This window comes from Aedes albopictus, chromosome 1 (genome assembly GCF_035046485.1).
Source record: "Aedes albopictus strain Foshan chromosome 1, AalbF5, whole genome shotgun sequence".
In the NCBI taxonomy this organism is placed as follows: Eukaryota; Metazoa; Arthropoda; class Insecta; order Diptera; family Culicidae; genus Aedes; species Aedes albopictus.
The window spans coordinates 257,084,978-257,100,828 of record NC_085136.1 but is presented as its reverse complement, the minus strand read 5'-3'; the positions used below and the strand labels follow the sequence as shown (position 1 = coordinate 257,100,828).

Here is a 15,851-nt window from a genome sequence, read left to right as displayed (position 1 = left end):
GAGTTTTCTCTTACGAAGCTATCCAATCAGTAGGCAACTCAAGCAGCCAAGGAGAATAGGAGTTACCGTCGATTCAGGGAGTGCTATCCAACCTCCAAGCAAAGAATGCTCAGATAGAGCACTGAGTATTCGGAACTATCGCTAGTATCGGATGGAGCTATCCGGCTCACCAAGTTAAACCATGGAGTCTGATGAGTCAGCAGTCCCTGGTTTACTGCGAAGTGTGGATCATCGACATCGTAAATCAGCTACATATGTCATGCTGAGGCTAGCTTCAATCCTGTGACAGCTACGAAGTATCCAGAGCATGCTCGCTCAGGAGAAGTTGTCTGGCCAATCCAGCTTGTGTTCACTGCGACATTCGTCGTAACTCGACGTCTCCACTAGATCGCTATGCCATGTCTTTTTTTTTAAGGAGAGCAGCGGTGATGACCATTTCTGTCTAGTGGAGACGTAGGGGACGTTGAGTACCCAGGGAATGCAAACTGGAATGGAGCCGCCGAACCACACTACAAGCATCACCGAGTCCAGGAGGAACTATTAGATTTATCGTGTGATCACGCTGTGACATCCACTGGAGAAAGCCCGAGTCACATGAAGATTACTCAGGATGAGCAGTTCTGGCTGTCGTACTTAAACCGGTAGACCGTTCCGGACGAACAGCATCTGATATCGTATGAGGAGCCATCACTTGCAACAATCATCTACCAAGTGGAGACCGCCCGAGGGGAGCCCTTCAAGACATCATCGTATTTGAAAACACCGGTGAATCCAGCGGTGTTTTCCGAGGGTTCAGACTCGGAAACGAGGGAGTGATGAAGTCAAGACATGACATCGCGTGGAGTTGGCTCCAGATGCTGCTGCACGTTTAGAGATGTGTTTACAAATTTGATTGAATATCTATCCAGAATTTGCTCCGAAACTCTTTTGAAAATCTCTCTCGAATCTCTTTCCATGATTATTCCTGGAATTCTCTCCGAAATTCTTTCTTAGATTTCTACCACACATTTCTTACATTGAATTCTCGTAGTATTTCCACGAACTCTTCCCGCGGGTTCACCTTGTTTTTATCAAAGGTTTTTTTTTCCTGGAGATTTTCCGTTTTTTTTTTTAGTTTATTCAGTTCTCCCAAGTTTTTATCCACAGGTTTGTGACGTATTTGCACTCACAAATAGTTCCTTCCGAATTTTTTTATAATCTTTCGGGAATTCTGGGAGGTGTTCCTGGGATTACTACCAGACCTCCTACCAGAATTTGTCAGAGGTTTTAACAGAGTCCCGGCAGCAGTACATCCCGGGGCTTCTTCCAGAGGCTTTCCTGATATGTTTCCAGAGTTTCTCGATGAATTCCTCCATGGAGTACTGCAGTAGATTCTTCCTAAATTTAACCAAAGCCATTCAGGAATTGTTCTTAGTGGTTTTCTGCGATAGCTTTCTAACAGTTTCTCTCGGGATGTTTTGCAAGATTCTTACAGAAGTTCTTTAGTCACAAGGAATTTCATAGCTTATCCCAGGAGAAATTCGGAGAAAAACTTTTAGAAAAATCCCTGACAAAACTCCGGGAGCAACTATTAAAGAAATTTCAAAAGGAGCACCCAGTTTGCGGTAGGGATTCCTGGAACTCTGGAAGAGCTCTGGGAATAATGCCGAGAAAAAACTGTAAAAAATAATCTCAGGAGGACACTGAAAGGAAACCTGTAAACTACAACAGCTAAAGCTATGTTCACTTAGAATCCGGAATCATGTCACATTTTCTAGTGGCGCTCTCAATGAACATAATCATCATTCTTTTGCAGCACTCTGATCATACGCTAATCCTCTTTAAATGGTGAAAATTTCATCGATTTTCTTGCAACGAGTGAAAAGTTATTTCAGATTGAAGACAAGAGGAGGAAAAAAATCTTGCACAAATACGTTGAAAATTTAGCGTGGTCAGGTACGACAGTCGCGAAAAATGATAATATCGTCAAAACCATTATGTGTTATGTGCACAGATGTTGTTAACCATGGCATAAGGAAGTGTCCTCGGAAGAAAAAAGCTTGGGTTCATTGATAAATCTGCTTTGAATTTGAAGATTTGGCAAGAAGTTCGAACTCTGGGCATGGTTTTTTCGCAACAAGATGATGAGAACCAATTCATACAAGGATGACAACCTCAAGAATCGCGTGCTGCTTTTCAAAAACGCACACAAGGGATATGTAGAGGTTTTGATGAGCTGCCATGACAGCCGGAGACGTTCAGTGGTATCGTCACAGATGGGTAGTGTTTATCAACGAAAAAAACACTCAAATTTCGCGTTTTCTCAATTCACTGAATTGCCTCTCATTTCGCAATAAAAAAAAGTTTAGCAATTTTTCTTCGGAATCCTAGTCACACTAGTCAAGGCACTCAGGACACTGCATAGATGACCTGATTGTTGAACAAACGTGCGGAAGGGGTTGTTGCTAAAATTTACCACCGTTGTGCAGATTTTTAGAGAGGTCAACACTGAAAAAGTGAGAAAATGTGTGAAAAATAAAAATAAATAATTTCAATGATATTTTTCCATGAAAGTACAATAAATAACCTTTGTTTTGAGGACTTCACCTTTTATGTTTGTTATTCCATTCCTAAGATATACGTGATTTTGTCATTCCGGATTCTAAATGAACATAGCATTATAAGGAAAATGCTGGAAAAAGCTCCGAAATAAATCACGAGACGACCTCCAAGAGAAATTTCAGAAATCTCAAAAAGCTTTTCAGAAGAAATCCCAATAGGTATTCCAGAATAAATCTCAAGAGAAAGTCCAGGATAAATTTAAAAAAATATCTGAGAGATATTCCAGGACTAACACCGGAAAGAATATTGTAAGGAGTCCCGGGAGAAACTCCAAGAGTAATGTCAAGTGAACCTTCAAAGAAATCGTACGAGAACCTTATGGAATTATCCCGGTTTAAACTCTTGTAGATATGTAGGGAAAAACACTTGAAGAAACCTCACAGACATTTCTTAAAAAAAAATACAGGAGAAATTTCTGAAGATATTTCGGGAGGAATACCTGCAGAGCAGCCTTAGGAAGAACTCCTGTACAAAACCTGAGAGAAATCCCGGGAAGATCTCCTGGAGAAGTCCGAAGAGGACCACTGGAAGGAATCATGGAAAATCTTCTAGAAGAATTCCGAGAGAAACTCTAGCCATACTTCCTACGGAAAACTCTTGTAAAGATCTCAGAAGAAATTCCACAAAAAAATATTTGAGAAAAACGCATGAGGAGCTATGGGGAAAATCCAACGAGAGGCTCTGGGTGCAATATCGGGAAAACCTCTTGAAGGAATTCTTGAAAGAAGTTCTGTTGGATCCCCGTGAAAAAAAAAACAAACTGGAGAAACTGGTAGGAATTCAGGAATCCTGGGGGATTCTCAAGAAAGATTTCCGGAAAGAATTTTTGAAACAAATCTTGAAAAAATGCAGATAGGAATCCGGAAGATTATCCTGGAGGAATTCAAAAAGGAATAGGGGTAGGCGGGGCAATATGGACACCCTAAGGTTTTTGCCAACTTTATCTGGCAAGATGTCAAAAAAGTTTAGTTTTTTGATACATGTATCCTTTTAAAGTCTATTTAGCATCTATTGCATAAGAATGCTCACGAAGAAAAATGATTTATCCACTTCAAAAAATGTTATGAAAAATGTTAGTTTTTCATGACCGTCTTCAAGCATACGGGGCAGAATGGACACCCCCATGGGGCAATATGGACACCATGAGACTTATATAAAGTCATTTCATTACAAAACAACTATTATGGATGAATAATACGGCGAAGTAGTTCATTTTTGTTCAGTTTATTTAAATTCGGGCTGTTTTGGATAAAGCTTCGTTTTTGTCGGCATGTACAGCTGTGCCTAGAACAACTATTTTCCACTTCTGTCGTTTTTTGGCCAATTTGTTTCACCCTATGTCTACTATAGTGAACATTTAACCGAAAATATACTGAAATCGAAGAATTTGGTTGGTTTGTGATTTAGGTTATATTTTTCCCTTGCCGCTTCTTTCAAAAAGGTGAGTGTCCATTTTGCCCCGGCAGCAGAAGATATTTCCAAACTTGATGTTTGATATAATAAAGAAGAAAATTTAAACATGTTTAGCATGTAGATACAGCAAAACTACTTGCATGTGTTCTAGAAATATCAGGTTTTAATCGACATGCAATAAATTAATCACTAAATCTTATTTTAGATGGTGTGAAAATTATAATTTCCATGCACAAAAACGAAGGACGCAACTTTTTCGTGTAAAATCAAGTATAATTTTAATTTCGAATGTTTATTTACTGAAACTACGTTTTAGACAAATGGACTATATTCTCCATTCATTAAAAGTTCAAAAAAGTTCGCATATTTCAAAATATGCGGGTGTCCATATTGCCCCGCCTACCCCTACCAAAAGCACTCATTACCGATGATGATGATAATGATGATGACGATGATGATGATGATGGATCAATGGACTTATTCACCGATGAACAGAATTCACACAGTCCGAGAATTTTGACACTAGGGCGGGGCCAATTCAAATCAGAATTAGACGATTTTGATTGGAAATGGCCCTGCTGTAGTGTCAGAATTCTTGGACCGAGTGAATTCAATTCATCGGTGTTTACTCGATTGAATTTTTTGACGGAGCCATGTTATCTAGGTGGCCATGGAAACGAGTTCATTTTCTGTAAACACAACATCGCTCAAACGTCAAATTGGTGAACTCGTGTATTGGAACAGTGATGAGAGTGGGCGGGCGCGTGACGGACGGCACTCAGTTAAATGAACGTTAGTATGCCTCGCTCACTTTGCTAATGAGGGTCCTTTGGATTACTTCCACAGAAGTGCTGCCAGTAGGGTCGAATGAACTTTTTACTATGTACTAGATCTACGACTGAAGAATGAGCAGAGCACCAACAAATCGAAAAACTAGTTTATTTTGCGGCAAACCAACGGTGAAGTGAGCAGCATCCAGCATAGAGACCATTCAAGTTGACCCTATGCATCCCCAGAGGTGCTCATGTCCATTCGGTTTTATTCTTCTCGGTGATTTACATAACTTCCACTAAATGTGCGTCTACCCTACATCAGCTTGACGGGCTCTCTCTCGCTAAACTCACTTCGATGGACGTCAGTTCACACTCAATTATAGGTATACTCATCTTTTTGCACTGTAATGAAAGCATTCACATAGACGGACTGTTTTGCTTATTTTTCTCTCCGCGCAATGGTATTATTTAAAAAAAAAAATACAACTGAGTTCGATATCTTCCTTCTATTTCTTCATTTTCCTTCTGTTCTGCTTCTTCCCCGCGGGGAATTGCTTTCCCAATTAAGGTAGCGCATTTTAATAACACTCCCAAGCTGATAAGCCCCCTCCTCAATTAAGTCTCCCGAGTTGCTACGCAGCACCACCGCAAGTCGCAACTTTGATTTCGATTTTCATTCGGTTATCGGACTTTCATTGATCGCCGCGCCATTGCCCAACGCAGCACAATTTCGATTTCAGTCACCATTTTTTTATTGCATTCAAATCGGCAAACTAAGCAGGCGGGTGCAGAGAAAGAGATAGATGGTCAGGTATGCACAGCCCACTTGTCAAACGGCTTTGGCTCTGATCGAAGTAGCCTGCCTATCAACTTTCCGCGACGACCTGCCTGCTGCCCCGAGTCGAACAACGACGACCGCGTAGCACATTCACTCACGTGCTTTCACAACAAGCACGCATTCAGTCCACCGATTCTTTTTACGGGGGATGATAGGGTGGCCTAAGAATTGATATTACCAAACGAAAAAAAAAACAATAGAATCGTAAAAACGCGTCTTGGTGGGATTTGAACCTACGACTCCGTGTAACCAATCCGGCGCTTTATCCAAGTAAGCCACAACACAAGCAACGATTCTACGAACTAGAAAGTTGAATCTAATTCAAACCAAGAACTTCTCTTTCACAACCATATCAAGACCAACAACAGAAAATATCATATCAACTTTTTGTAAACAAACACGTTTTTGTCGACCTAGGGCCCTATAGGATCCACCCGTGCATCTCATCACCTGTAGCAGGAAAGTGTACACTTTGTTAATGGTGAAATGCGTAGCTAGAGCTTCAGTTTCACTGGCCGTCCGAAGATGCTACTCCAGTATCGCTAGATCAGCTACACTCCCACAAGGAACCAATGAGATAGCTGCTTGGGATTAACAGGCATCATCAGTGTGTGAGTGTTAGTGACCTTCAATTTTAGACGAAAATGGCGCCTGCTACGTCATATTGCAAATCAACGTGAGGTAGGGAAAGAAAGTGATGGCTGCAATCATTTTCCTACGGCAAGTGGCATATTACCACTGCGTCTGCACAAGTTCATGTGCCTTGATAGTGATTGCTAACTTTTCTAACGTCCAAGAAACTTCTTGGAATCAGGAACCCAGGAACGTCGGAATAAATTCTCGATTTTTTTGTATGCAATCCTAAACTTCAAAAAAACGTCCACAAAAATGGACCACCCTATTGCTCGTCCATCACATTCGCACCACGCCAACAGGTGAAGAGTTGGCTACGCTACAACGTCACCCTCCAAACTTTATAACTAGAGCACCGCGATATGACACTCACACCGGATCGTCGCAATATCGCCACGCACAGCAAGTTCCGGCGGCCTTGGCAACGAACTTTCCACACTAACGCAACGCAACGGCTGCGGCTGTTCGTTCGTCGTCGATGGAATCCGGCCAAAAACCTTTGCACTTTTGCTTTGTAACCCCGGAATAGAACCTCTCGTGGTGGTTCTCGAGTATCAACGAGCTGAATCACACCGGTGCTCACCGACGGCCACGGTCCCTTGCTACTAGAATGCCTATTTTTGAATCCCGGGAGCGAGCGCGAGTTACTCGTACACGTTGTCGCGGAGCACGATCACGGCCACGACGTCGACGACCACGGCGGCGAACTGACTGAGCAGCTGAGCAGCGCTAGGCCATTGCGCCGGTCGTCGGTGGCCAACCGACCAGGAGCGAAGCGAACACTCTTGGACGGTAATTTGGTTATAATCTTGAACGGTGCGCGCTGCTGAGAGCGCGCACATGCACTTAGCCGGAGCTGAGCTGAGCATGTATTGACTGCGGCTGGCGGAGACCACACACCAAACAAGGTGAGCAAAATACGCGTGTGCATTGCACGTAAATCAGTTAGGTAGGTGCTTAGTAGGCAGATGAGTAGGTTGTTTTGCTTCTTGATGGTTGGCTTTGCGTCGCCATCCATTGCCTTCTTTGTGACGTGCAAAATGATGAGAGTGCTTTGTGAGTAGATGTTGTTACCGTTCGATAAAAGTTATTCAGCATGTAGGTATTTTTCAGTGAAAACTATTCCATTCCATAATAGATTCGTTAGATTCATAGATTCATTTGAATCGTAGAATATATTCTTATCACTTTATCAAGTCTGTTTTTATCGAACACAAGGTAAAAATCTACTTCGTCATATGCGCCAATTCCCGTCACATCAAGTGAATAATAGCCAATCATTACAGATATTCCAACTTGACTATGTCAATGCCTTATTAGATGAAAGCAAAAAGATGTAGACTATCAATAACCAGCCTCTATAGCACTGGAAATCGAATAATTACACTAAATTTCACGTTTCATTAACACTTAACTTTGGAGTTGGCATTTTTCACATTTACGTATGACGAAAGAAACCGCACCAAAGCAGCAGCTGGTCGAAATGTTCTTCATCTCTGTTCACTTTTCATTTCGCCAGATCGAACTAACATTCAAGTCACACCACACAAAAGCTCGGTGGCAAAGTTACGTTTCACTGCTGCAGAATGCAGCGAAAGCTGTTCAATTAACACTTTGGAGCCAGAGGGGTCATATATGACCCCAACCTAAAAACGGATGTATACATTAATACATTTAATAAAACAGAACATTGTCTTCGGCAAAGTTGTTGCAAATTGAGTCTCTAATTGAGACTTTATTGACAACCTAGAATATCCTTAACACCATGAAGTTTGGAGAAATGAACTAATTGACATATGTACCAGTTGTTCTGAAAGCTGAACAGTCCTATAGTGAAGGCCTTCAAATCTACAACAATAATAGCATTGAATAATCCACTGGTATCCTTGAAGTTTTTTGAAGTATATAATGCATTTCATAGGCCGGCTTTTCGGGCCCGTATGAAGTTGATCACCAATATTAACGTATTTTCCCGATCAGCCTAGATAGCTGTGTAGTGTCGGTAGCGGTTGGTTCAACTAGCTAAGAATAGCACTACGAACCGCCTGTTCCAGTGGTAGGAGTTCACTAATCAGGTGACCCCTAATTCAAGGTGTTATGCGGCTTTACGCTTACCGTGCCTAGGAATGAATGGTTTGGGGGGTCTTATGAAAACCTAATCGCAAACGGAGCCTGTGGACTGTACTAACCGGAGCAATAGTGCGGTGGACCTTGTGTTTCTCCGAGACAATCAGCTGCCCTTCTTCAATCTCATACTTGAGGCTGAATAAGGGCGGGATTATGAAAATGTTATTAATTAGTTTAAAGTAATTAGTTTACACAGTGTATTCTGTACATCCTCGCCTTTGGCGCACTCAAATCGATACCGATGTGACTTTATTGTTGCTGTGATTGTTAAGAGTTTAATCTTGCCTAGTTTGGGTAGTGGCTACGGTTACGATAGCTCAGATCAATCTTCAGCACAAAAGAACAGCAACGATCAATCTTTGTAGACTTATGCAAAATGGTACAGCCCAAGTGGCGTTAGTCCAAGAACCTTACTTTCGTAAGGGGAATTTCTATCTAGGAAACCTTGTGAATCCGGTGTTTGCTACTTTCAGTAAAAATGAAATGGCAAACTCACGTGTCATGCCTCGAGCATGAGTGCTTGTCAACAACGCAATCGTTGCTACACTCATCTCTGAACTAACTACTAGAGATGTATGTGCTATCACAATGGATGTATCTGTTGGAAACCTCAACAGGAAATACGTTTATTGTTCGGTTTATTTACCGCATGATGAACCATCCCCACGGATGCTTTCAAGCAAGTCATTGCATACTGCACTTCAAAAGGCCTTCCGCTAATTGTTGGTAGTGATGCTAATGCTCACCATATAATCTGGGGCAGCTCAGACACCAATTTCAGAGGCTCCAGTTTGATGGAGTACTTAAGTAGTACAGATCTTGCATTACTTAACATAGGCAACCGCCCAACCTTCATGGTATCTGCTAGAGAGGAAGTGTTAGATATAACGCTTTGCTCTAGCAGAATTAGTCACGAGCTGACCAATTGGCATGTGTCAGATGAAGAATCTTTATCTGACCATCGCTATATCTTTTTTGAACATGTGAATGTTACTTTGCAAACTTTGCGTTTCAGGAACCCCCGACCAACCAACTGGGATCTCTTTACCGATTTGGTTGCAGCCAAATTTCATGGATGCTCACCATCCATCGACACTCCAAGTGATTTAGATGATGCCGTTACTACAACGACCTTCATCATGGAAGCTTTTGAAGAAGCTTGCCCTCTGCGGTTCGTGAAGACCACAAGAGGAACCCATTGGTGGAACTCTGATTTGGCGAAGCTCAGGAAGCAATGTAGAAAGAGTTGGAACAGACGACTTTCGGCCGGGTCGGAGGCTTTCAGGTCGGCTCGCAAGGTCTACCAGAAAGCTCTCCGGTCTGCTGGACGATCCGGCTGGAAAAACCTTTGTACAAATGTTTCCAGCTTGAGTGAAGTCAGTCGGTTAAGTAAAATCCTTGCGAAATCTAAGGATTTCCGAGTGAACGAATTTTGTTTGCCAAATGGCGATCTGACTTCCTCTGATGAGGAAGTTCTGGAATGCTTATTCAGCACACAGTTCCCTGGATCTTCGGATGAACCTGATGTCTTCTCTTGTAGTTATGATTCTTTAGCTTCGGCTCGGAGTATTGTAACTATAGAATCGATTGAGTGGGCACTTAATAGCTTTGCTCCTTTCAAATCTCCTGGGGCAGATGGGATTTATCCTATTTTGCTTCAGAAGGGATTTGATTATTTCAAACATGTTTTGAAAAAACTACTTGCAGTTTTGTTACAGGGTATATTCCCAAATCCTGGAGGGATATTACTGTGAAGTTCATTCCGAAACTGGGTCGTGCGTCATATGAAGAAGCAAAGAGTTTCAGACCTATCTGTTTGACCTCTTTTCTTCTGAAATGCTTAGAACGCATTGTGGATCATCACATCCGTGATGTTCATTTGGCCAACGTGCCTCTTCATGTGAACCAACATTGCGTCTAACAGGGATTAAGAAATTGAGTGTTTGTGAATGCCCCCAAGGGAGAGTCTTATCGCCGCTTTTGTGGAATCTCGTAGCTGATGCAAAGCGCACCTCAGGTAGTTGAGCGCTGGTGTCGCCAATATGGCCTTTCGGTTAATTCGAGTAAAACAACTATTGTTCTTTTTACGGAAAGGCGTAACAGTAATGGCGTTCGACCTTTGCGTCTCTTTGATTCTGAATTCGATGTGACTGAACAGGTAAAGTACGTTGGAGTCATTCTTGATTCCAAGCTATCCTGGACACCTCATGTTGAGTTCAGAATCAAGAAAGCTTGTATGGCCTTCGGGCAATACCGGCGAACCTTTGGTACTTGGGAAGAGTGGACATCTGGTTATCTGGAGAGAAGTATTTCAGACGGCATCATATGCTACACTGATGGCTCCCTTCTCGAAGGTCGAGCAGGTGCTGATGTTTATTCTCGTGAGCTAAGGCTGCATCAGTCTTACTCACTTGGTGGACACTGCACCGTTTTTCAGGCCGAAATCTTTGCTCTTATGTGCGGAGTGCAATCGACACTTCAGCAGCACGTAATGGGCAAAATAATATACTTCTGTTCAGATAGCCAGGCTGATATTAAAGTACTTGCTTCGGCCAACGCTAGATCGAAGATAGTTATCTCTTGTCGAGCTCAAATCGAGGAGGCGAATTCAGTAAACGCTGTTCACCTTGTATGGGTACCTGGCCATTCTTCCATCGCTGGAAATGAATTGGCTGATGAGTTAGCTCGCACTGGAGCATCACATGACTTCATTGGCCCTGAGCCAGCTATTCCGATATCGAAGTGTTGGGTGAAGCTTCAGATTCACACCTGGGATGTTACTCAACACAGACAATACTGGAATAGTTTGGAGTCATGTCGTCAAACCAAATTGTATTGTACTGAGCCATCTCCAAGGGTGGCGAAGTATCTTACAAATCTGTCAAAGCAGAATTGCAGCATTCTGATCATGGAACTTAATATTATTTGATTTGTAAATGTCCAGTTTTTGCACAACTGCGTTTCCGAGTATTTGGTAAACACTTATTAGGTGAAACTGACTTCATAAACCTGAATCTTCAGGATATTTTGTTGTTCTTAACCCGCTGTGGTAAAGAACTGTAGGCTCTCTTTCGCTTTATGCGTTATTACAGTGTCCTTTTCAGGACGCTGTTTGAACCCATTGTGGTACGCTTATGCGGTAGTACCCTCTTCCTGGGTATTTTTTCTTATTTTCCTACCTGTCTTCATCCCCATCCTTATCCTTATTAAATAGGCTATTATTATGGCGATGGCACAAATGTCCCGAATGGAGGATAACGTGCCTCTGAAGCTGGCCTTCAAATACCTGATACCTCTATTAATCCTTCAAGACGCGCGCCGTTGTAAAAAGAACAACACTACCAAAAACCTTCGCTCGTCGTATACAGCGCGAGCGTGGTGCAGTTTCGACTGCTTGATGGCGCGCGTCCGGAAAATTTGTATTTGAGACTTTATTAACAGCCTAGGATGTTACACCATGAAGTTAAGAGAAACGAAATAATTGACATACCAGTTGTTCTAAAAGCTGAATTTGTCTATGGGTTACATACACATGTATTCATTTTATCTTCGTTAAAAATAAGAAAAGGTGTATTATATTCTGGGATGTTCTAGGTGTTCCAAACTGTCCTATAGTGAAATCCTTCAAATCTACACCAATAATTTTATGTGTTTTTTTTTTTCATAAATAATAGCATTGCATAATCTACTGGTAACCGCGAAGTTTTTGAAGTGCCATTTATAGAGACTATAGGGATATTCCAGGTCAGCCAAACTACTTTGGGGTTCAGAACTTTTATACACTCGTAACAGCAGCCACATCTGATATACTGAGTAAAGTGGCTCAATCAATCACGATTACTGGGCACACCTAAAGTATACTAGATATTATTATAAACCTTTGGAACAGTTAGGGTCATCCAAACTGTCCTGAAGTTTATCTCTGAACAGTAACAGTAGTTATTCTCATAATAAACTGTAACATTACACATCCAACTGTATTCTGTAATCCCCCTGGCACTTCAATTCATGAACCATTCCAAGATACTTTTGAGAAATTCCAGATCAACCAAACTATTTCAGAGACCATAGCTTCAGGTCTACACTTGTGATAATGAGCTTTTGCCACTACGTAAAGTAGTGTTACTTTATCAACTGTATTTACCAAAGTAGATCGAGGAACAATAAGCGTTGCTATATATTTTTGGGATATTATGGATCTTCCTTACTGTTATAAATCTTTCATGGAGTACGCAAATTTATATCTACACTTTATTATAAGACCTCTAAAAATTAAAGCATGACGTAATTTGTTGACCTTGCTTAGGAATTCCCTCAGGAATACCTTTAGGAAATCTTTTAATTTTTTTCTAGAAACAACGACTAGGTGTTCCCAAAGGGCTTCTTGTGGGATTCCTTCTAGAATGTTTTTGAGATTTCTGTAGGCAATATAGTACGATTTCGCATGGTTTTCTTTTGGAATTCAATGAACCATGTTTATAAGGGTACATAAAAGATTTCCTGATCTCAGTCAGATCTTTGAGGGTTTCTTCAGGAGTTCTTTCTGGGAAGTAAACAGATGTCTTTCTGAAATTTCTCTGGGGATTCCTGCAGACTTCCACGGGTTTTAGAAAAGAAGTTGCTACTCCTTCAGGAACTCATTCTTGCACCGAGAAAAATTACTACTCAATGACTGAGTTGGCCTTACTCAGAAATCGAGAAATCCTTTGTTTTCTTACTCAGTTTCGGCTAAAAGTGGGACAACCCATTCGCAATGGGTTGTCCCACTTTTAACGGAAACTGAGTAAGAAAACAAAGGATTTTTCGATTTCTGAGTAAGACCAACTCAGCCACTGAGTAGAAATTTTTCCCTGTGTGGTTTTACCCAAGAAATCCTTTTATGATTCCTGCACGAGTTCTTACTGGGTTTTCTAAGAAACTTCCTACAAGAATTCACATTTTTTTCTTTTGAAAGTCCTCCAGAAGCTCTTACTAAGATTTCTCCTGGAGTTATTTCGGTGGTTCGGTGGAAATGAAAGATCCTCCTTGGGCTTCCACCAAATGTGTTCCAGAGAGTTATTTTGGAATTTGTCGAAGAGTTTCTCCTGACATTCGAATTCTTTTAAGATTCATCCAAGAATTTCTGAAGGATTTCCAAACGGGATTTCTGCACGAGGTTCTTCTGGGACTCCAGCAGCAGACATTTTGGGATTCATGCAAGAGTTCCTTCTGGAATTCATCCATTGGAATCTGGGAGTCCACACATACTACTATCAGGCAGGAAGAAAATAACTGATTGGTCTTACTCAAGAAACACAGAAGTGCTACCAGAAGCTGAACACATCCCGTAACGCTTTCGTGAAGAGAGCCGCAATACATATGGTGCATTGATAAGGTATGGAGCCTCTTGATGGAAGGACGTGAAATGATTGAAAGTTGAAAGAAGCACATCGATCAGCACCTGAAGGGCAATTCCAGATCATCATCCGTCGTATGTTACCTAAAACGAATGAGTTTTGTGAAGTTATCAAGCCGGCTCCATCGACGGCCGGTCAACAACGAACCAGATCATTACCGTACGGCAATACCTCCAGAAATTCCAAGTCACAATGAGAATCCTTGCTGGCGACTAACAACAACGTGAGTCGTCAAATACGTCAAGACGCATCATCCAGTGGTGGTCGGGCCTACCATGGGCTCCATAAGAACCTGCGGTCGAAAAAGATTCACCCCCGCATCAAATGTACCACAAAAATACAATGAGATCAGTGGTCCTCTACGGTCACGAGACATAGCCTATGCTTAATGAGGACCTGCAAGCACTCGAAGTTTTCAAGAGATACGTGCTAACGACGATCTTCGGCGGTGTCCAGGAAAACGGTGTTTGGTTGCGAAGGTTGAACCACGAGCTGGCTACACTTTACGGCGATTCCAGCATCCAGAAGGGGGTCCAAACCGGAAAGATACGATGGACAGGACATGCGACAAGAATGCTGAATACCAACTCTGCAAAGTTAGTGTTCGTTATTGATCCGGTTGGAATAATAAGGCGTAGAGTGCAGCGAGCACGATGGGCAGATCAGTGTTATCTGTCGAACATGTTCATTCGACCTAGTGACCAGTCAGCCTAATGGCCAGACACTGTTGAAAACAAAAAAAAAATCCGACATTATTCCTAAAAATAAGATACATTACATAGTCTTGTGCAAATTCACAATTTGTATATACGACAATGTGCTCGATGTATGCAAACACAACGTATGATAGTGACCTTTTGCAACTTGGCAAACAGACAGCATCACCTATTTGTTCTCATTCACAGTTATGCACGTTTTGTCTTTTACTAAATAGTGTATTTCTCCTTTCACGGGGATGAACCAGCCTCAGGTAGAATTTCCCCATAATGTAGAGTTAATAACAATGATTTCTCCTTGGAAACTTATCTAGAATAGAGCAAGCAATCTAAAATAGATAAACAATTTTTGCAAAGTATCTAGACGTATATTATAAACATTCAATATTGAGCACTGTGTTACTAAATTAAACATTTCCAGAAGAAAATAAACTACTTCAGTTAATCGACACTCAACTGTAGTTTTTCAAATGTTTGTTGAGAGGTGTTAATGAGCACCACAGACGGCAAGCTACATACCATTATGCATCGCTTCTAAGACATCACGACAGACAACAAAGTAAACGTAGGTAACTTAAGAACTGCACAAAGCCAACTCTCTTTTAGGAAAAGTATCAAGTGAAACGCGTCGGCTGCCTACCTACGCTATTCACTATTTTCTAGTTCTAACAAAGAAAAAAATATCATAGATCCCCCTCAAGTGTAGAAGAATGCATACACAAAGAACAGAACCAAAACAATCTCACTCCCCCACGCCACCAATACGACCTGAGACAATACGGCGAGAGAAGTCGAAGCTTTCATTCGAATGAATACAAACCATCACCCACCATGCACCAGTAGCATAGGGCAAACGAAGAAAATCAAAACTCCCCATTCGTCTAATCAGCAGAACCTGGACCTGGAGGAATGTTGTCGGAACGCAACGAGTCTGCGCACGGCAACCATAACAAAGACTAGCAGCACACACCTCCAGTTTCAAGGGAAACGGACGCCATAGGCGTCTACAGGATTTGTTAAAGTTTTGCCGAAACACTCTTTCGCAGTTAATGGCAAAGTAGGGAATTCCTTAAACCTAGAGTGAGTATTGATTGTAACTTTAAATTGAATAATTGATTGCTAATTAGTTAAATATACTTAGTTCTACAGGGCTAATTGTATTGTGAGAATCCACAAACCTAAAGGAGAAGAAAGGAGAAAACTGAAAAATTGTAAGTGTAAATTTGTTATTCTAATAATTGAAATCGCTAAATAAATTAAAATTTTCAGCTAAAGCTGATCCCTACCAACTACGAGTTTCAGTACGGGCTGCTAAGAAAACAGTTTCAACAAATAATAAACACATTCTTGTGCA

The 15,851-nt window shown here is 41.5% G+C and overlaps 1 protein-coding gene across 3 annotated transcripts in view; it reads right to left on the bottom strand.

The window, feature by feature from the left end:
- The window catches only part of LOC109623042 (atlastin), an 85,786-nt gene that overhangs the window by 62,766 nt on the left and 7,169 nt on the right, over positions 1-15,851 (bottom strand). Inside the window, exon 1 of one of the 3 annotated variants that reach the window (XM_029860280.2) lies at positions 6,632-6,982. The exons of the other annotated variants lie outside the window; for them this stretch is intronic. The gene's annotated coding sequence lies outside the window, so the exon portion shown is untranslated. Of the gene's footprint in view, positions 1-6,631; positions 6,983-15,851 lie in introns of those variants that run through there. 3 annotated transcript variants of the gene reach the window in all.